This window comes from Anabrus simplex, chromosome 1 (genome assembly GCF_040414725.1).
Source record: "Anabrus simplex isolate iqAnaSimp1 chromosome 1, ASM4041472v1, whole genome shotgun sequence".
In the NCBI taxonomy this organism is placed as follows: Eukaryota; Metazoa; Arthropoda; class Insecta; order Orthoptera; family Tettigoniidae; genus Anabrus; species Anabrus simplex.
This window is the reverse complement of record NC_090265.1, coordinates 709,993,050-710,016,671: the sequence shown is the minus strand read 5'-3', so window position 1 is coordinate 710,016,671 and position 23,622 is coordinate 709,993,050. Positions and strand designations below refer to the sequence as shown.

General features: G+C 37.7%; 1 protein-coding gene across 4 annotated transcripts in view; it reads right to left on the bottom strand.

Annotated features, from left to right (window-relative positions):
* The window catches only part of LOC136856717 (transcriptional regulator ATRX homolog), a 462,565-nt gene that overhangs the window by 412,704 nt on the left and 26,239 nt on the right, over positions 1–23,622 (bottom strand). The gene's annotated exons all lie outside the window — the stretch shown is intronic.

The following is a 23,622-nucleotide window of genomic DNA, read 5'->3' as shown; positions in this document are numbered from 1 at the left end:
AAATAATAACTGTTACGTTGTTTGAGGTGGATCAGGAGATAAAGAAACGTGAGGGTTAAATAGCTGGACAAAGCATACACAAAAAATTACATTCTGAAAAGTATGTTATGCTAAGAAACGTGAGGGTTAAATAGCTGGACAAAGCATACACAAAAAAATACATTTTGAAAAGTATGTTATGCTAAGTTATATTACTCCAGCAAGTCTCCAGTCGCTCAACCGGGTCAGGACTGGAATAAATGAAGCTTCCATCTAGCGGCAAGGATAGGAATGTACCGGCTGCCAAAGCCTGTTGCACTCCTCTGGGGCAATTATTAATGACTGACAGATGAAATGAAATGATATTGGAGTATGTTGCTGGAACGAAAGATGACAGGGAAAACTGGACTACCCGGAGAAAAACCTGCCCCACCTCTGTTTTGTCCAGCACAAATCTCACATGGAGTGACCGGGATTTGAACCACAGAACCCAGCAGTGAGAGGCCGGCGCACTGCTGCCTGAGCGGAGGCTATTCATGTCTGAAAGGTATATTTACTGAAAAATCTTTTCTTTTCTTTGGTAGAAAATCTTTTCAAACAAAAACAACAACAGTAGTACGTTTGCAACATGAAATACATTTTTGAAAAAGATAACAACAAATAACAGTCAAGCTTTGGAGCTTAGCTTAGTACACAACCCGAGAGGAAAGGGCTCCCATTTTTCAAACAAGACTCAGTCTTCTCAGGACCAATAGGTCTTATTAAGTATCTCCTACCTTTGGTATGAATACATCAATGAGGCATTCATCTCTACAAATGAAGTGTCTCCTCTCCCTGCAGAGAGAATATTTTACTTTGTTCAAAAAGAGAAAGAAGCAGGAGCTTCCAGAACAAAGTTACCAAAAGGGGAATCGAATCCTCCACAACAAAAGTTACGTCAGAAGGGTCTCGAACCCTGAATTCTACAATACAATTTAGTCTAATGGTAACCGGACTCAGATACACTTCAGAAAAACCACATGAAAAGTTTAGCAGCTTTCATATTCAACATACTCTTTAGGGGAGCCACACCCAAACAGCAGATCAAAAGCTCCAGAAACACAGGAGCCGAAGCTCACACTAAATAGTCAAGAAAAGTTAAACAAAGGTGAATAGAAAGGCCGAGAACAAAATGAAAGGGATGCTGAACACCTCAAGCAATCCCATAACATGATGTCATAAAACCTAATGGGGCAGAAGGCCCAGTGATGCAGGGGTGATGATGAGGTGACTAAGACCAGAAAGAAGTCAGTCCGAAACACAGGATGGAAATTTACAGTTGGAAAACTTAGTCACTAGAAAGCAAAGTGAGTAAGGGAAACAATGATACACACTTGTATGTCCTTAACCCATATGCACTCGGCCGCATGTACACTGACATTGCTGGGAATCTTTCAAGTATATAGCCTTGGTGTTGCATGCTTTCAGTTAAAACAGTACTGTGGATGATCTACTGCAAATATTATCATGGGAGATGTTTTATTATTATTATTTATTTTACGCCCACATTGGAGCACTGAAATCAATCTATATACAGTCAGGTCTTATCAATGTTGGTTACAAATTTGGTTGATGTTTCTTCTTTTGTTCCCAGAAATGTTTCATTCTCTCTGATCTGGCTGCGCGTTCTTCGTCAGTTATGTTGTGCTGTTTGCGTGTATAGGTCTTCAGTTTAAGTCTCACGTCGTTATTTCTCAGGATCCTCTTCTCTTCTCTGTTTTCAATTTGTTGAATTGTCAAGCCTAATTCATTTAAATCTTCTTGGACTTCTTTGAACCAGCGATTTTTAGTTTTACTTTTCCAAAAGTAGTTGAATAAATGTGAGTATCCTAGTCTCTGGTAGTCATAATATGTGACAGAAAAAAGCAACTCTTCTTTTGCGCGTTGTATCTATTACAGACTCAGTCTCCTGGTATACAACTTCATTAGGTAGTAATCGCCATTGTCTATCTACTTGGTGTCTTTTTGTTTAGAATTGTTCTAATGATTCGTCTATCTATTTTCTGTAATTTATCTGTAGTTGATTGCGTATTCAAATTGAATAAGGTTTCACTAGCATAGGTTGCTTCAGGCTTAATAACGGAGTTGTAGTGTTTAAATTTTGCATTTATCGAGAGAGATTTCTTCTTGTAGATTGGCCAAGTAATGTGTTGTGCTTGTTTTAATTTGGTAATTCTATTTTCAACTGATATTTTCTCTTTTAAGTTCCAAGTTATAATCTCTCCAAGATATTTAAATTTATTAACAACCTTAATTTGTTTGTTATTAGTCAGTGTGATAGGTGATGTTTCCACTCTGAAGGATGGCATCATCCCGTCTTTTCAAAGGAGATTTGTAATCCAATTTTGCTGCTATTTGTTCTAATTCTTCAATTTGGAGTTTAGCCTCTTCCACACTACTTGCAAGTAGCACAAGGTCATCTGCAAATGCTAGACAATTGAGTTTGATATTTTTGCCAATCTTGATGTTTGGCTGACATTTTTTAGACCATTCTTGCATGACTTTCTCCAATGCACAGTTAAACAGTATTGGTGAGAGACCATCCCCCTGTCGAAGTCCAGTTCAGATTTCAAATGATTCAGACAACTCTCCTCGGAATTTAACTTTTGCTCTAGTGTTCTTGAGGGTAACACCAACAAGATTAATGAGTTTCTGGTGTAACCCAAATTCTTTAAGGATTTTAAGTAATGACTCATGATGAATACTGTCGTATCCTTTCTTGAAGTCAACAAAAGTGATAACTAGCTTTTTGTTTCTCATTCTTTGATGGTTCATTAATAATTAATTACATCAATTTAAATCTAAAAAATCCTCCTATTCAATACATTGTAATTTTTACTTTTATTTGTACTTTCCACAATGATAGGTTGCCTAAATCCAACCAGTCCTGACCCGGTTGAGCGACTGGAGACATGCTGCAGTAATATAACTTAACGTAACATACTTTTCAGAATGTAATTTTTTGTGTATGTTTTGTCCAGCTATTTAACCCTCACATTTCTTTATCTTCTGATCCACCTCAAACAACCTAACAGTTATTTGAAAAATTGAGCCTCTATGGATTGCATGTTATAACAACAAGTCTGAGTGCTATTAGCTGTAGGCAATATAATTTGTGGTTGAAACTCTACTCTAGGTACCTCGATTGATTGTTTTCTGGCATTCTTGCTCTCTCTCTTTCTTATTTGGTTTCCGAGGTGAACTGATATAATAATTGATTGATCGATGTGTTGTCGTCGTGAAGATGACTTCAAAGAAACACGTGCAAGAGCGGGAAAAGCTCATTAATAACAAAATTCAAATTTTGCCTGATGTTTTAGGTTCTGATTTCAGCAGTGATAGTGAGAGGGGAAGTTCCTTGTGACCCTCTGCATTGTATTATCAGATTTATCCAATAGTGAAAGCGATGTTAGCGACGAGGGTGATCAGCATGTTGAATGGAACTGGATATATGAAAAGAATATTCCACTTATTCCTTTTAAGGAATACGTGGACTGCTCCCTACAAGTGGAATTTGTGAAAATGTAAGTAGGGAATTCATTTTCAGGCAGTACTTAGATGACTGTATAGTACAGTACATTGCAGATGAAACCAGTAGGTATGCCAGTACTCATCTAGATTTTTTACTGATGAACTTGCAGAAGCCTACATTCCACAGTTACTGGTGCAAAGACGTAAGTGTTGACACAATGTGTTTTAGAACTGTCATGCCTCGTGTTAGGTTCCTCAAACTGAGTAAATATTTACACTGTGAAAAATTATGATTTTATACTATTTGCTTTGTGTTTTAATTCTAGTTATTGCTCAGTTAGTTTATCGGGATGAATTATGTGGCATTTCCAAATAATATACAACAGTTGCATAGTATAAATTTCATTCCGTATTGACGGTTTTTGAATTACATCAATTTGAATGTTAAAAAACCTCCCATTCAATACATTGTAATATTTTACATCTATAGAGATGATATATGTACATTAACCATACGTTTCAACTCATTTTAGAGTCGTCTTCAGTAGAAATTAAGTCCTAAAAATATGAGTTACCCCTTTCAGACCTGAAAGAAAACTGGAGGTGTGAATTTTTGTTTGTATGTCAAAAACTGACTAAAATGCTCCTCAATACACATATTGATAGTTTATTTTACAAAATAAAAACTAACATCCGAAAAAAAGGACCCACACAATTGTGCGTATCAAAATTCAAAACCTCGTATCACATACGATGATGTATCTTCAAAATTTACGTTCACTAACCAATGTATACACTTCAATGAATATATTCCGGTATTCAGTAAAGCTTCTAGATTAATATAAACGCAATAAATAAATACTTACTTTTGGCACTACTGCTTCATTTCGCCATTTCGCCGATCAACTGTGCTTTTTAAACTCTTCTTCCTTCGCCCTGGTGGTCAAGCGCATACTAAAAACAATTGAAATACACGCCACGTATCCCGCACAATCACTGCAGTCCGGCATTGCACCGAAAAAACTTCAAATACAGTCAGGGATAAATAAAATACGAACCCGCACAATTGTGCGTACACGGTCTGAAAGGGTTACAGTAACCATAGCTCATCCATCAGAATGCAACTAATGGTGAAAAGACTTTTGAACAAGCAGGTTCCGGACGGATAGGTGGAACATATATCATAGATTACCAATTTGCCAGAACTTCAGCTGATATCAACAGCACACAGATATGTAATATAACACCCCCTTCCTAATACAGTGTATCATTGATAACAACTTCAAGTTTATGATGGAAGTCGACTCACAAATAGAGTAATTTTAATCTACACACTAGGTTTATATATATATATGTACCACTACGGATTACACAGTATCGAAATAATAGTAATAATAGTAATAATAATAATAATAATAATAATAATAATAATAATAAACACAATAAAGAAAACTTAATCATGAGATTTGATAAAGTTAAGTAAAACACACACACACAATAAAGACTGCATAAACAACATCGAGATATAAATACCAGGTTAAACAACATAACTAAAAGAAAGGAGATGGGAAGCAGGCTGGGAACCCATACGAGGTCTGTGAAAGGTAGTTCGTTGCGAGGAAAACGAGATTATGATGATCCCTGGTACAAACAAATTCAAAATAGCATTAAAATGTATGTGCTAACGCAAGAATTGGCCTGTACAGTCACCGGAAGTTTAAACACAAACTGCTGTTAATTGAAGTGAGCTATTAGCCAGGAAATCTGTAAACTCGGAAACTAGTAACTGCCGACGACAGCACTGTCCTTAATATTGGTATAATTTGTTTTTCCAGACTCGGTCTTCCAATTTTCACAGTGCCGTTTCCTTGACTTTACCCTCTCAACATCACCATAGTCTTGCTTTTCTCTGTACTGATTTTCATGCCATACTAATAATTTTTTTCGATCAGTACATCTAGTTGTTGCACTTCTTTGCTGTTCCTTCCCCAGATCTGCAAATAGCAGTATCTTCATCTCTATCTCCATAGGCTTTCTTTGTTTTCTTTACAATTTTGTCCATGACCATAATACACAAAAATAAATTTGTTTGTTTATTTTTGGTTATGTGTCTCATCTAAAGAAATTTACTATACATGCATTCTAACAATGATAAGTTTTGATTCCGTATGTTGACTTTTCACTGTTACAACTCTGCAGATGACCACTTTTGAAAGCGAACTGCAGTAATGTAAATGATGAGTTTTGAAACCTAACGAGTGGTATAGAACAATTTTGTAACCTAATCGATATTTCAGCATGCCACTAAGGTTGTCAAATGACAAGTTATGTCTCCAATTATTTTGCAGAATGAGGATAAAGATCCAATATGCCAGATTCTACAGCTAACTCATATTCACAAAAATATGCAGATGATCTTGCATCGATGAATATCTAGAGGACTTCTTAGAGTAAGTGGAGAGACAGATAGAAGATAAGGAAGTGCTATTGATAGGAGATCTAAATGCACAAGTTGGAATGGAAAGACAAGGAGAGGAAGATGTTGTAGGACCCTTTGGATATGGAAATGTAAATCAAGAAAGGCGAATTGTTGGTGGATTTTTGCATGAGGAACGAAATGATTGTTGGAAACACCTGGTTTAGGAAGAAGAACAGTCAGAAGATTACAAGGCATGGTTGGGAAGACAGATGAACCAAGACCATGAGTGATTATATAATCATAGAGAAAGAACACCGGAAGGACCTTTTAGATGTTCCAACCATGCCTGAAGTTGCCTTTGGTGGAGATCATAGGATGGTGTTAGGAAAACTGAAACGGGGAAAGTTTGAAAAAAAAAAACCATTAGGAAGAGAGAAAAGAATTAAAGTATGTAAGTTGAAGGAGAAAAGCATTCAAGAAGAATTTTAAAGGGAAATAATACCCTTGGTACCCAGGACAGAGGTGGGGAATGTTTAAGATGAATGGAAAAGATTTAAGGAAGCACTAGTTGGATGTGCAGAAAAGGTATGTGGTAGAACACCAGGAAATGTGAAAGACAAAGAGACACTGGTGGAATGATAGAGTAAAGATTAAAGTGAAGGAAAAGAAAATGGCAAGAAAAGCTAGTAAAATAGAAATTGAGAGATGATATGCAGGGCAGCAAGGAATTACTGTATGGTATCTTAAGAAAGAGAGATCACGTAAACACCAGATTTGTGAAGGATGAAGGAGGCATAATATTAACAAAGCCAGAAGAAGTAAGAACTAGATTGAGAGAGTATTTTCAGAAGTTGCTGAACATAAGAACTGATGACAGTCTTCAATGAAAACCAGGAAAGGCAATTAGTTAATGAAGAAATGGATAAAGAAATTACAATGCAGTGGACATATCGGGTTCTCAGGAATGTCTGGGAGAATAAGTGGGTCCCTGAGAATTGGCAAAAAGGAATAATCATCCCAATTTTTAAGAACGGCGATAAGAAAGTTTTTAGAACTACAGGGGAATTACTCTAATATCCCATGTTGCTAAGATAATGAGGAGGATACTGGAAAGTAGAATAAGGTTGAGAGTTGAGGATCAGATACAGGAAAATCAGTTTAGTTTCAGAAGTGGAAGGCCAACAATAGAGCCCATTTTCATTATGACACAACTAATGGCAAAGCAATGGGAGTAAGGGAATGATATGGTGATGACTTTCGTTGACATTGAAAAGGCATATGACAGTGTCCCCAGAACTAGAGTTTGGGACAGTTTGGTGCAAAAAGGAATTGCACCGGGATTAATAAAAATGATCATGGCAATGTACAAGGAATGTTGTAGTTGCGTGCAAACACAAGATGGCAAGACAAGTTGGTTCAAAATAACTAGTGGGCTGAGACAGGGAAGTGTTCTATCACCAATCCTGTTTACAATAGTAATGGATGACATCATGAGAACAACAAAAGCAGCATATGGAGGAAGAGAAATGAACATCATGTTATTTGCAGATGATATTGTGATTTGGGGAGAAAACAATAGGAAGGTTCAAGAACAGTTGGATGTGGTGAACGGGAAAGTCGAAGAATGTGGATTGAAAATAAGTGTAGAAAAGAGTAAAACACTTGTTATGACTAGAGGGGAGAAAGAAGGGAAAGGTCAGATTAGACTTGCAGACAAGCCCCTGGAAATAGTGGAAACGTTCAAATACATGGGGAGTGAATTAATGGAGAATGCTCGACTGATGATGCTTGCTGTTTATGAATTTAAAACGATCAATGGAACCGAGCCACAGAGCCTCATATGCACAGAAGCTGGTGTAGTACAATAGTATTACTGGCCAAGGGACTGCTTCTATAGTACAATACTGAATTGATGATATTTGTATTCGAAAGGGGTCCAAAATCCAAGTCAGCGGCCCCTCACAATGGTACTTATCGCTAGGAAAGTAGAACCATGGTATTTGTCATGTTGCGGTACTAATCAAGAGTAGCGTAGACTCGCGGTATTCCGCACATTATGGTACTACTCATAGGTAATGAAATTCGCACATGTATTACAGACCTTCGGTGTTTCGTACATTGCAGCACCATCAGTGTTCTCCCTAGGACCTTTCTAATGGGCGCACCGCCCGGCTGTTTTTAGAGACCGCCCGGCTAATATAACCTATATATGTGCTAATTACATAATATTAATAGGTACACATTTGAGTCATTGGGTGGTCCAAACCATTTAAAAACTGTTAATTTAAATGATAAATCATTATTATTAGCATAATCGGATCAATTACATCGGAGATGAAATATTTAGCTTGACCACTACGTAGTCACGATCGGGGGTCTGGATTAGCGTGGAATCGCATGCGAGCCCTCTTTTCCGCATGACATCACAAATCCGTATGGCAGTCCACATGTCCACAGCAACTGAGTGGTAGGCCCAAGTCCACTGTTACATGATTTGGAAGGTGCTATAGAACACTTGAAGTTCAAAATACTATGTTATATCTTGCTTGTGATAATAACATTACAATAGTTCAATTTTGCAGTTAATGTTTACCTTTCTAATATTATTGTTAACGCCCTGAGGGGAATGAATTGAAATTTCTTTTCATATTGAAGTGTTACGTAGTATTCCCCGCCCGGCTGACAAACATTTCTGGGGAGAACACTGACCATTTACAGCCAACGCAAACCTATGGTGTTCATCACATAAGTGTACTAAACACAGGGACTCTTACTATCCCGTGGTGTTCCTCATGTGGGTACTAATCATAGGCAAGCCAGAACCATGCGTTCCCTCAGCCCAGGGTGTCGCTCATATAGTGCTACTAATCACAGGTACTGTAAAAGCTGTCGCGCTCTCGTTTGCTACTAATCACAAACCTATTTGGTACCCAACATAGTGGTACTACGCGCAAGTAACAGTGACCCATGGTGTTCCCCGCGTGGTGGTACTATTCACAAGTAGTTTCATGGTTCTAATTTGATCATCCCTTGGACACCCTTTTTAATCGCCTCTTACGACAGGCAGGGGTGAATTCTTCGTCAGCGTCCCCCACCTACAGGAGGTAATGCTCGACTGAATGCTGAGATTAGTAAGAGGATTCAAGCTGGAAGTTGTTTCTATCATGGTGTAAGAAACATGTATGGGACAAAGATGTGCCAATGGAAGCAAAGGAAACTATGTACAAGATGTATTACCTACCCATAACAACTTACGGAGCAGAAATTTGGACAATGATAAAGAAGGATGAGTCGAATACAGGCAGCCAAAATGTTCTTGAGGAGAATGATACAGAAGAGTAGAAGAGACAAAATAAGGAATGAGAAAATCCAAGAAGAAACTGGAGTGGAAAAAATGAATGATAGAATAGAGAAGAGCTGACTAAGATGGTTTGGGCACATAAAGCGAATGAGTGACGAAGAACGACAAAAAAAAGGTGATGGAAATGCAAATGCAAGGAAGGAGACCCCGTGGACGGCCACGATTGAGATGGAAGGATACAATCCAACACAGTATTATAGAAAGAAACCTGGACTGGGACACAGTGTTGGAGGAGGAGTGGTGGAAAGACCGAAGAAAGTGGAGAGGAACCATATTTGCCCCTACCTGGCTACAGCTGGATAAAGGGAAATGATGATGAAGCAGATGATCAGTTTTGAAACTGGACTACTCAATTGTTTAACATGACACATAACCACTGTAACGCCCTTCAATACGGCAGACTTAACCCTCTCATGACTGCATTTTCATTTTGTAGTAAAAGATCACTTTAATCTCATTTTTTATTTACTGAAAGCTAATAAGCTCTACATTTTTCTAGGAAATAATGGTAGTACAGTGAAACCTCGTTAGTATGTCTCTGCAGGGGACAACGATAAAAATCGTGTTAAACAGAAAAACGTACTATCGAAGTTGGAAAGAATTAATTTTAATAAATAAGTTTCTAACTTCTGCTTGGAATCCGAAAAAGGCTACAAGCACAATCAAATGCACTCTCTTATTCAGCAATCTCACTGATAACAAAGACCCTTTCCATAGAACGAAGAACAAAAAAATGAACCACTTTTCCCTTTGAGAAAATCAAATGATCATAGATATGTCTCTCGATCATGACCATCCACCAACGGCTGCATGGTTGCTAGAGTTACACTTCTGTTACACAGTTTGTGGCAGTAACTTCCGTGACGCATAATTTCTGATGACTCCCAGCCATAATCCATGTATGTCAACAGGAGAGCTTTGAGAGAGGAAAAAAAACCTGCGTGAAAACTGAATTCAGAAAGTCTTTGCTGCCAATCAACGACGCAAAACTCAACTTTACCTAAGATAAAAGCTTGCTCCTCGAAGGCAGAATATACTCAGTGTTCAAGAATCCAAGGTCATTTCCTCTTATCGCGCAACTTTCTCCGACCGACCCGTGGCGAGGGCTCTTATCTCTGTTGGAAATCACATTCCCTACACACGGGATGACAAAGAACATTTTCAGGGCTGGGGAATATATGATCGTACTAAGCGGTAAAGGCAAAAATTCGCGAAGTGTTAAGTGAGGTATATTTTATACAGATTTAATACTATGGGCGTCGGGACTTCAATTTTACGATGTGCTAAGCGGGAAAACGTGTTAATGAGGAACATACTAACGAGGTTTCACTGTATATTGTCTGTATTATAGAAATTGTAGTACAACTGGAAAGAACATATATTTCTACAAGACAAAAACATATTTACTCACCAAATACAGTTACTTTATGTGGACATATTAACTTCAGTATCTTTTCAAGTGTGTGACGTGTTAAACAACAACGGTTCGAGAGGCCACCAGAATGTTTCCCGCTTCCATCGCTTGGATTTAGCTGAAACTAGTAACATCTCACCTAAGGTCTAAAGTGAAGTCTGAAGTAATTATTTTGCAAGCATTCTTAGAGGCAAGTAACGAAGGGCACATTGAACAAGACACAAATGAGGATGTCATTTAAGGTTTATGAGCACGAAAGTGTTAATCAGAAAAATCAAAGTTATTCATAAGAATAATATGGCTGCCTATACAGAACTTGAATTGATGGATCCCCATCCCCCTTAACTCTCAAATATTTTTCAAACAGGAGGTATTCACACCCTTCTGGTAAGCTTAAGTTACTAAAACGTTCCACATACTGCCGAGTGTTTCTCTCAAATATTCAGGACAACCTACCTGTGCAAGAAAGCTTTCTCATGTCTGAAATACCTCAAGAATAAAACACGATCATGACTGACTGAATCATATCTGAAGGACTGTTGCGAGTAACTACAAGAGACTTCTCTCTGGATATTGAATAATTCTGATTTCATTAACCTGGTGAATGTTTAAAAGATAAATAGATAATTAAATATATAAATAAATTAATTATTAATTAAAATTAATTAGAAACTATTTAATGTCATCGTGCTGACATATTTAGTGTTACATGTGGGTGGTGTACACCGTCTTAAAAAATCTGACAATCCCTACTTTACAGCACAAAAAGAAACAGTCTATTATTATTGCTATTAATGACTTTTACACAGCTTGCTGTTATGTCAAACCATTTTATATAAGTAAGAACACGCGCCACCGAACAGTGGCTTGCTTCTGTGTGCTGCAAGTCACTCTAGTCACACAGGCAAGCAACCTGGTGTGACAAACACAACACAATGGACGAACGTCAGGGTAGTGGAAAGAATCAAAATGAAACATGAACTGGTGAAGTAATCGATCTTTACAATTGCTCACTGTGTACCATAGACACAGACCCCAGTGCCATGGCTGTTTTTCTGACGGACATCTGTGTGCAGTGAGTACGAACACTTGCAAGCATGCGATGTGCAGCAAAATGGGAAAACAATTACTTCTGTCCTTTTGAACAATAACAGGTGTACCTTCTTGTAGCAAACACACTTCTTATACAACCCTCACGTTTTTTATATAAAGTAGAAGTCTGCTACAGCGAGAATTCATAACACCGAAAAATTTACTCGCTAGAGAGGAATGTCGTTATATCCGATTTTCTTAAAGTCGGGAAAACCCCTATACACATTAAAATCGGTATGAAACGGCAATCAGTTTGTTCAAAACTTGCGTTTTTGCGGATGATACCCAATCAACGGCTTACGTGTTTGTTATTTTTGTAAACCTGACACTACGTGAATGTGTATATGTTTAATTTCACCCAGGACAACCCTGAATGCAATAAGACTCCCAATTTTCCTTCAAAAAATGTAAATCAGGCTTTACTTTATACTTTATAAATTTGTATGCATGCCTTTCATGTATAGAATGCCTTTTTTTACTATCTTTGTCTTCACGCCAACGCCGAACACGGGCTTTAGTCGTGCTGTATTCTTTCGCGGCTGCATAATTATTCTTTATTTCCGCGAGTGTAATAATCATTAACTTAAAATTGGCATCATATTATCAAAGAACACCCATTGAAAATTTGCCGCCAATATCTATTCTACACGTCTCTACAATACGCCGATCCATCAGGAAAATATTCTTGCTTCTATAAAACTATTACTTTTACTCAGCGTCAGCTCCAACCGGCCGCTACACGCACGTCTCCAGATTTGGCCAACTTCAGTGCCTAGCGATGTATGGGCCTAATAGCGAGCGTTGAAGGTCAACTAACGAGTTTACTACGCCGTGGAATGGTCATTCCGCCCTTGCGTTTTTCGAGCATATACCTCACAATTTCATCTTCAAGTTCTTTAAAGCATCCTTTTGCGGGCAATTGAATGCATTCTTTAGCTATTTTTGTCTTCACGCTAATGCCGAATATTGGCTTTAGTTAGGCCTATGCCGTATTTTCTTGGGCTGCACAATTATTCTACATTTCAGATTGTTTAATAAACATTAACTGAAAAAGTGGCACTAGAATATTGACGAGAACCCGTTGAAAATTTGCCAGCAATACCCGTTCCACATAAATGGCAGACATGACCATGCCCGAGGACACATCCAACTCGCACGTAAGTAACACACACATAATAGTACATAACCCATTTAGCAGGCACTCTCTATCAGTTATTCTAATTCCCACCTTCCTTTTCTTCTTTCTCAGATTTTTTGACTTTACCTGAGCGGAATGCAAGTATGAAGAGGGGAGCACTCACACTTACTTTTATTTCAATACGTCATACACAGCAACTTATGCCTCAACAAGAAGTATAGTAAAAACTAGCATGTTGATCAGCAATGATAGACTGAGAACGAGCATAGTACCTGTAAAACAAATACCGAACCTCATATTCTACTGAACACAATGTTCCCCTCATATTTGCAGCCCAACAATGCACGTTTGAATCTACCTTATACAACCGTTCGACATAATGTTGGCACTACAGCATAAGATATTTGAACTTGACACCAGGATGTCAGTGACTCTTTAGACTCTACGAATTGTATTCTATTTTTAACTTTATAGCAAATTAATTTTTGGAAAATGTGGCATTCATGGGATTCTAGGAAGTCAAAGCCTTTTAACTTCAAAAACTGTAGCATATGTTTATATCTTAACATTAAATATTTTATTAGAATAGTGGCATTCATGTTTAATCTTAGTAGTGTTTTATTCTGTACAGTCGCTATTGAATAAGCAGGTTCATTAACAGCTGACAATGACCTATTTAGCAGGTCGAAACCAGTACTGTCTTTGTAAACATTTTAGACACTTTGTAAAATAATAGTGATTAGGTGAAAAACTCTAATCATTCATACTTGTGTGCTCAAACTATCAATACAGACCATGAAGCTGATAGATTATAGTAAACATGACCACAGTTGCTAGAAATAATCAGGGACCAAATAGAGCCTCTTCCCAACAACTTGGATAGCAATTCTGCATACATAGGCCTAACCGCATCCAGTAGCAGCACTATTGAACCATACAATGTACTGGTGACGTTAGAAGAATGAACCAAGTACACAGATCCTTATCCCTACCAGTGAAGAAACAGTCCCAAATACAATCCAGGACCTTAAACCATCACCTAGCGGTAGTAAGATATCGTGGGCATCAAGAAACCGACCTTCTTTTAAGAAAAAGAAAACAGAAGCATTAAAAGCCCGTGAAAAAGTTATTGAATTGTCAAATGCAAGAAGGAATTTTTGCAAGCAAGAATTAGACATGCTGCAACTAAGGCATAACTAAGAACTATCCTTAATACAGATGAAAAAAGGAACTGAAAAAATTAAGCAAGAAAATGAAAAGCTGAGAAGTGCAGTGCTACAGGCAAACCTCCCTTTTATTTGAAGAAACAATAGATTAAATTTAATGTTGTCCCAAGGTTCCTTTTGAAATATAGTGAAAACATCTGTAACCACTTTTAATTAACATTTCAGACTATTAGTAACAAACATACAGTCATATTAAATAGTACGTACTGTGTGCTATAGAAAACAATAAAGTGTGGGCTTGTTTATATAATATTAGTGATACAGAACTCGTGTTTCAAATTTATTCCACTTTGAAACCAGTGTCTTAATGGAAATGGTTTTCAACGATTCTGTTCCGATTAACAACTGGAGGACCATCTTGATCAGCTAAGCCAGGTACGTTAATTTCCTCGAAGACTAAATAATTCTTGATATGTAGTCTTTTCTCTTCTAGGTAGTGATGGAGTTCTTTATCTTCCAGGGGTTCATCTGCCTTTGTTTACATAGCGTAGCACAGCGGTAGCCACTATAAAAGATGTTGTTACTGTTGTTTTTAAACCCAGTGATAAGGCTGGAAATCTCCTTTTCCATACTCCATATTGTCGTTCAACAGTGTTTCTTGTCTTAATATGGGCTCTGTTGTAGTTTTTCTCACCTTGATTTCGTGGATATAAGAATGGCATAAGAAGAAAATGAGTAAGTCGATAACCATTAACCCCTAGGAGATGTCCTTCTTGGATTCTTCTCATCTCAAATTTTATTCTTATTTCAGAATTATTAAAAATGAAATTGTCATGAACCGATCCAGGCCATCTAGCAACAAAATTCTTTATTAGTAAATTAGCATCACAAACAGCCCTTTCATTAATTGAGAAATAGGACTTTCTGTTGCGGAAAACTTCTGCATTATGCCTACCAGGAGACAGTATAGGTATGTGTGTACAGTCGATAGCACCTATTACTCCAGGGACGTTGCTTATCATATAAAAATCGCAAATAACTGAATGAGCTTCATCACCTTCAGGAAAACTCACATACAGGGGTCTCAAGGAAGCAATAGCTTCAGAAACTTTCCTAATATAGCGACAAATTGTAGATTTAGATACACTATCCACATCTGCTAGTACCAATTGAAAAGAACCAGTAGCATACAAACGTAGAGTTAAAAGTGGGTGTTGTAAGGGTGTTAACGGACGGTTTGTATTAGTACAATATTCCAGTCTATTTTCAATTTGCTCTAAAAGTTTCAATATTACCCTCTTGGAAAGTCTGTACCTAGTTATGAAATTGAAGTCATCCATTGAGAAGAAATTATCATTACGGTCAGGAATTGCACGTTCAGGCCCCAGATTTTCTAGTAATCCTATATACAGTAATTCAGCATCAAAGTTGTCTCACACATTCATGATCAAATGCTTTAATACTTCCTGTAGATTGCCAAAACGCTTAAAACACTTTAAAAGAGTTCTGTAATTTCCAACTACTACTGAACACTGCAGTGTTTACAACACAGAGACACCAATTTAAACGAATCGTCATGATTGAAGCTCGAAAATCGGCGCGTCAATATTGACGGTGCGTTTGACAATCGTCAAAGTGAACAGACATTGAAGAAACAAAAAATGGACGATAAACGAATCATCAAAGTTAAACAGTCGTCAAATTCGTAAACGAAGCTTGGTGAAACCGGCCATCAGAGGTTGTTACCATCACGATGCGCAGACAACTCAAGAGTCTGAACAGAGAAAGCCTGCAAGATGCAATCCATTCAGCTTTGAAGGGAATCGTGGACACCATCAACATGCTTTTGCTGCAAGTCATCCCACTTTTACATATGGTTCCTCAATACATTTACTTCAATGTTAAGAACATTAACTCACACTTCCATCAACCCTTCCATTGCACTGCTTCATCATTATTACATAAAAATTCACCTGTTATAAGAGTGAGTGAACAATTTAATAGAATGGTAATGAAGTGTAATGAATTTACTTTGCAGTACCTACTTCTAAATATCACTTTCAATTATAAGAATATTTTCAAAAACAATGGATAGCGTCAAGAGAGATTGAGCACGCACGCATAAAGAAAACAGTCTAGTGATGCTGTTGTGTTCTGGTAATGTAACCCAATAATCATTATTGTTTCAGTTTCTTTAATTTAATTTAGTCTCCTTGTATATTTTTATTTCTTTATATTATTTTCCTTGTTTCATTAATGATTATCAGATAATTATTTACTATTTTCTTTAGTTCCGTTGGGGCCTGCTATAGACCACGTGGTTCTTATCTCTAGCAGCTTTCTTTTTTGAGCAGTACTCCTTCATTCTTGCACTGTGAATGTCTTTTCGCTTCTGAGTCCATTTCACACCTCCTATTCACTATATTTTATCACTGTTACCAGACACCAGGATATTGAAACAACTGTTTATTACTTTTTGAAAAATAAAATCAATAATAATTGGTTCAAAGAAGTTCAGGATGATTTGGAAGAATTGGGTATAACTCGGCAACAAATCAAAGACAGAAAAGAGAAGAGGATTTTGAAGAACAAAAGCATAAGTCTCAAACTAAAAACAGTTGAACGGAAACAATATACTATATCGGACACATAAAGGGCTTCCAGGTCGGAGAGGATGAGAAAGTTCTGGGAGAAGAAAAAGAAGAAATTAACTCAAATGTATTGATTTAAGTGCTCCAATGTGGGCGTAAAATATGTAAATAAATAATACTATTATGGCTGATATTTGTTCATCTGTTCAATTTGTATAAATAATAATGGTCAAATACTGATGCTTAATTAACACAGTTCTATGTACGTTCATAGCATTAAGGAATTTACAATTTTGCTTAACATAGCACTGACACAGATTGATTTTATGGCGACCAAGGGATAGCAAAGGGCTAGGTGTGGAAAGGAAGCGGCTTGGCCTTAATTATGAAACAGCTCCAGCATTTTCCTTATGTGAAAATGAGAAACCACGGAAAGCCATCTTCAGGGCTGCCGACACTGAGGTTCAAACCCACTATCTCCCGGATTCAAACTCTCAGCTGCGCACCCCTAACCGCACAGCCAACTCGCCCGGTTGTTAAGGAATTCATTCTTATAATAGTTGTTGTTGTTAATGTATTATTGTTATTATTATTATTATTATTATTATTATTATTATTATTATATATGTAAATGTTATGTAACAGAAATTGATTTGCCACTGCCCATTTTAATGGGGGAAGCATCCCTGTAAATAAATAAACAAACAAAGAAATAAATAAATATCTCCAAGACATGACAAATGCTATCACATCTACTTAAAAGTGTGATCAGATTGTTCACGTAACAAACTTCCAAGTAGTGGCCCAACACAAGCTTAAACTTGCCATGACATTCCTATCAAAGAGCCCAGCTCCAGGACTAAATGGTTAGCGTGCTGGCCTTTGGTCACAGGGGTCCCAGGTTTGATTCCCGGCAGCGACAGGAATTTTAACCATAATTGGTTAATTCCGCTGGCACGGGGGCTGGATGCATGTGTCGACTTCATCATCATTTCATCCTCATCACGACGCGCAAGTTGCCTACGGGCATCAATTCAAAAGACCTGCAGCTGGCGAGCCAAAACTGTCATCGGAGATTCCTGGCACTAAAAGCCATATGCCATTATTTTATTTCTCCTAGAGTCAGAGAAGTTCAGCAGTTCATCTCTTTGGTGTTTTATAGGACTGCCAAGTCCACTCCCAGGAGATTTTTGTCCAAAAACCACCCCTGGACAGACCTTACTTAATTGAAGGAAGCTTCGCCAAGCAATACAGAAAACTGTTCTTCTAATGTCCACAATTACACAATTGGTGGTGGCGGTGGTTGTTCTCCTAGCAGGCAAGATTTACTCTGTTTCCTCACGCTCCTCACTGATTAAATAGGCGAGGACATTTCTGCAAAAAAATTCTGGAGAATTTCTATTCCTAAGTGTGAGTTACGAGGCTTATGAAAATTAAACTACTTGTTTCCGAACTAGTCAGGCTGAGTAGCTGAGCTCAAGCTGGTGGACTGGAACCCAGTTCAGTATGGTAGTATTTGAAGTTCCTCAAAAATGTCTGCCCCATGTCAGTAGATTTATTGTATGAAAAAAATTTTCCGGCACGACAAAATTCTTGCACCTCGGCATCTCCAAAACCCGCCAAAATTACTAGTGGGATGAAAAAACAATAACAGCAGCAGTGGTAGTAGGAATGGTGGTGGAGATAATTTTAAAAGCAAACATATCCATTTCAAAACTGGAAAATGAACTTGTGAAATTATTCATGTAGGAATTCATACAAAGTAAGATCGCACTTAATTTTGTCAACTGTAAGTTAATTTACAAACATTCACTGTTTATAAAGAACCAGAGGTTTTCATAAAATTTTTAAACATTCTTTCTCTCAACTTTTTACACACTCTGGCAGAAAGCATTTCCCTGCTGAATCCTTTTACTGATCTCCATTACTGTACATCAACATCCATTTCCCTCGTCCAGCTCCCACAGGGTTGGGATGTTCATGTTCGTCTTCTCCTCCCCCAAACATTTTGGTTGTGGACCAATCACCGTTGAAATTTGTGTCAAACTATCTTCATTCCTTTTCTTTCTGACTTCTGTTTAATTTAATACACCTGTACTCTGAGCATCGCGCTCATTTTCTTCTTTGAATCTACGGCAAGAAAAGCTCCTTGTATGTGCCGATCTCTACACGGAGTGTTCGTACTGTGATGCTCCGCCCCCTAACCAATTAGAGCCCTCTGCGGGAAAAGCTTTTCCTTGTTCATCTTTGCTAAGTGTGAGAGCGGCCATTATAGTGTTGTGAGTAGTAGGAGATGGACCTGTGTTCCGTGTGTCTCATGCGAGAGGATTTCGGTGTGCATCATGGACTACGGCTGAAGAAAATTGTGAGAGGGCTCCTTCTCTCGCCCTCAATATGTTTTTAATGTAATCCATCTTCACGGGAACGTCAACAGACTGTATGTTTTTTAAAATTTTCTTTTAAGATTTCATCATCTATGTGAGTAAAAAATGGTGCTATGGCATCATCTCAAGTTCTGGATTTCCTTCCGCCTCTAGGTGAAATGAAACTTCTTGGGTATGGATCTACTTTGAAAATTTACTGAATTATGTGGCGTGTGGGACTCTAAATTGCTTTCAGTCTCCTCCTCTCAGCTTAACCTTTTAAAAAAAAATTGTATTCTAAATATCATTCGGGTTCGTTGTAATAGAAGTGTTCATGTTTTTGATCCTGTACTGAAAGTTTTGTGATATTGATCTGGGGTGAAGCTGAATTATGATCTAAATTATAAAAGGAAAAAAAATTTGGACAGATACCGAACTATTTTTAATTATGTTTGCTAGCAAGCCACCCCACTCGGTAAAGTTCTGAACCATTTGAGTTCTAACCAAGAGGACGGTAATTTTATTTAAATTTTCTCTGTCTTTATTTTAATTTTCTTGATTCATTCTTGGTTCTTTTCGTGTAAAATTATGCTTTTCTCTTTAGCTGTTCAGGCTATTGTTCCCGTTGTAACCTTTGGTTATGCTTGCTACATGGCGTTCGTGCGTTGCTATGACGACGTGTGATTATTGTGATTGTTGATTAAAAATAAAAAGGGGATGATGATGTTTTCTGCTTATCTCGGAGATTCACCATCTTGTGTGACGATTCTATTTTATTGTATGATTTCCCCTTGCTATTATGAAATTTTGAGCTCTCATTTGAGCTATTTAATTTTAAAATTCTGTTTTAATTGCTACGTGTGTGAAGAGTCGTTGTGATAATTCTATCTGGACTGACGGTAATTCTTCCTGTTGGATAGAACTCCGTGGTTAACGTAGTAATATTCTAAAGAATAATTATAAGCAAATAATTATTTTAATCACCCTATTTCCTCTAGTATGATGAGGCTTCCAAGATTTTAATTAATGTTATGACTAGTTCATTTCCTTTTGCATTGGTCGACCACGATTTGTTATGTTAAACCTTTCCTTGGTACGTTAACTTATTTTTGACAGTTTCTTTTTTCATTTTCCTACAGTGACGCTTTCCCTGTTACTATTTCAATTTATTTCATTTATTAAATAAATCTTATTTATTTCCTTTTCAACACAATATGTTGTTCTTCTTTTAAAAAGTTGGCAATTTGATACCAGGTTCCTTTATTATTTTCCACAGGTTTTAATGTGACACTCTTCCATCAGTTCAGGTAAGTTTCTTTCTGGTTTATTTTGGTGATGTATGAGGGTGTCTGATTACGCTTCCTATTTTTCCTTATGAACTAGCTCATTTGCGTACCAGATAGTTTGTTTTCATTTATTTTACTGCCGTTATCGTAGTGGTTGTGTGTTTGTCTACATAACAGGACACCCTTCCATTCTGTTGTAAAACTTTCCCACAACTTCCTTCCTGACATCCTCATTCCTTGTTTTTCCTATCAAACTTCTTAAAACATTTCCCTGGCTTGGATTTTATTCTCATGTCTATTTGTCAGTTTCCAGGTCTCTGCTGTATATGTTAGTATTGGGCAGTAGTACATCTTCTACATCACCTCGTTGCACTTCATTGGTACCTCATCCCTGCATATCAGGTTTTACACACTCTGGTAGAAAGCATTTCCCTGCTGAATCCTTTTACTGATCTCGATGTCCAACCCTGCATCAGTTTGCTTCCCAACTACTTGAAGCTCTCCACAATTTCAAGGTTTTGTCTCTTTATTTTTATAATTCCTTTCTCCTCTAATCAACACTGTCTTACACTTTTCCACGCTTATTTTCATTCCATAATTTTCAATAATCTCACTCATCATGTTGAGTTGCCCCTGTACTTCCTCTCTGTTTGCTCCTCACAATCAAAATATTATCATCTGCAAACAGTATTACCTTCCTTATCATTTTCCTATCCCCATATTTTACCTTTACCTTTCATCTTTCCTTGCTGTATTCCAGTTTCATTCCAAAACCATTTTGTCCTCCCCACATGCATTTCGACACTGCTGCAACAATTTTTGTATTTTGCTTGGACATATTCTACGATTTGTTTTCCAAATCCTTTCAGTTGCATTACTTTGGGTACACTATCACAAGCCCTTTCTAAATCAAGGAATGCCATCACAACATTTCTTCCAAATACCCAACGATTTTTCACTCACTGAGTCATAATGAATGTGGGATCTAGTGTTGATCTACCATTATAAAAGCTATATTGCTCTTCTAGCAATTGTCCATCCATCTTTATTCTCCACTGGATGGAACATGATTTTGCAGTGTGAAAAGAAACACAAGGCCTCGTAGTGTAATTGTAAATGTAGTTTGCAGCACAGGCCTGGGACCTCACGTGTATAGAATCTTAAAAAAAACAAGCCTTTACATCTTGCGCAAAAGATACGCCCTAGATTTTTGTTATAAAAAATTGGGGGAGGGGAAACTGCATCTATTACACCAACAAATATAGCATTATTATAGTATTCTTTTTTTACTGCGGGGGCGAGTCAAAAGAAAGCCTTACAAGAGTAATAAAAATTTGAAATGTCATACCACAGTTCTGTCTGTTGGCAGTATTGTTACAAAAGCTTAAACAAATATCATCTTGGTGGCAGAACCATGCAAACACACACCATTAAAGTACCAATAACCACCCAATTTCAGAAAAGCATGGACGAAGAACAGTGACCTGTGTTTCAATTTTTGAGCGCCAAGGTGTGAAACCTATTGAAATTCATCGACAAATGACTACTCAGTATTATGACGCATATTTGTCAGAGCAGCAATATAACAAAGCAGGCTACTCAAGGATGCACTGCGAGGAAAGACTTTTCCATCGGATGAAGACGAGTGGACTCCCGGATAACCAAAGGATTTCTTTTTTTCCTACAGTAGAGGAATCCATGCCCTTTGTAAATGTGGATGAGCACTGAATGTAACCAAGACTAAGCAGAAAATGGACACACTTGTATAAAACTTTTGCTCAATAAAATATATTTTAGGGGAAGCACAAGTATGAGCTTGCATTCGGGAGATAGTGGGCTCGAAGCCCTGAAGATGGTTTTCCATGGTTACCCACTTTCACACCAGGCACATGCTATGGCTGTACCTCAATTAACCGATCTGCATAATTTGACAAGCTGTGGTCATGTGCAGTGTTTTGGTGCATGACACGAATCTAATGACGCAGTGTCTCACTTCATCATTGTCGTCGCAGTCGTTGTTGACCATCTCCAGTTGCCCGGGTGTGGTGTATGAGCCCCCTCCATCTTTGTCTGTGAACCACTGTTCTCTCGTAATCTTCTCCCAATCTTGTCCCCTCTCCTCGACATCTTTCTTCACCATATCAGTCCATTTTCCTCTGGATCTGCCCAATGTACTTTTTCCTTTTCCTTCTATTCTCTTTTTGCAGTCCTGCTTGTACTCATCCTTCTTACATGGCCAAACCCCTCTTTTTTTTTTTTGCACCATCACAGATAGGTCTTATGGCGATGATGGTATAAGAAAGGCCTAAGAGAGGGAAGGAAGCGGCCATGGCCTTAATTAAGCTACAGCCCCAGCATTTACGTGGTGTGAATATGGGAAACAACGGAAAACCATCTTCAGGTCTGCCGTGGGATTCAAACCCATCTCCCGGATGCAAGCTCACAGCTGCTCTACTCTAACCGCATGGCCAACTCGCCCGGTAAACCAAACCACTTCAGTCTTGCTTTCTGGATTCTCTGTAGTACGGAAGTTTCCTATTCCCACCTCCTCTCGGACTTTTTTCATTCCTGAACTTGTCCTTTCTGCTCTTCTGTACCATGATGTGTAGGAACTCCATTTCTGCATCTTGGAATTTTGAGTTGTTTTGTCTCGTTAACGTGGTAGTTTCCAAGCAATACGTGAGGATGGGTGTATAACATGATTTATATAATGTCAACTTAGGAACAACAGACCTGTACTGTTGGTAAACAATGCTGTCTGTATATCTAAGGACCAGTGGGATTGTCAAACATATTCATTATGCAGTAGAATTGGCATCGCGATAATGACAAGAGCTTGAATGCCCTTGTAGACATTGTTTTAGATCGTAATTATGACAATTATGTTTTGGAAAATGAATCTGAGTTTGAGGGTAGTGATAGCAACAGTGAAAGTTATTCGAGTGCGAAGAGTATTGAATATAGCGAGAATGAAAATACTGCGCCAGGTCCTTCCAAACCTGTGCACTTAAATTTAGTTTGCCCACTATCCAAACTTGCAATGTTTTTTAGAAAACATGGATCCTCTCTTTTTGAAAATATTTCAAATGAAAAATTTGTAACACAGCCAGCAGTCATTCAAGGAATGAAGTTTGGGTAAGTCATGACATTCAATGGCATGAATGCAAAATTTGAGTGAATTATCTTCATTAGTTAGTATTTTGTGCATGTTTTTGTGAAATAGGAAAAATTCAAACTACAGACAGGCAAATTACTGGTAAATCTGATTCCACAGCCAACAACATGGCCATTTATTGAGACTTG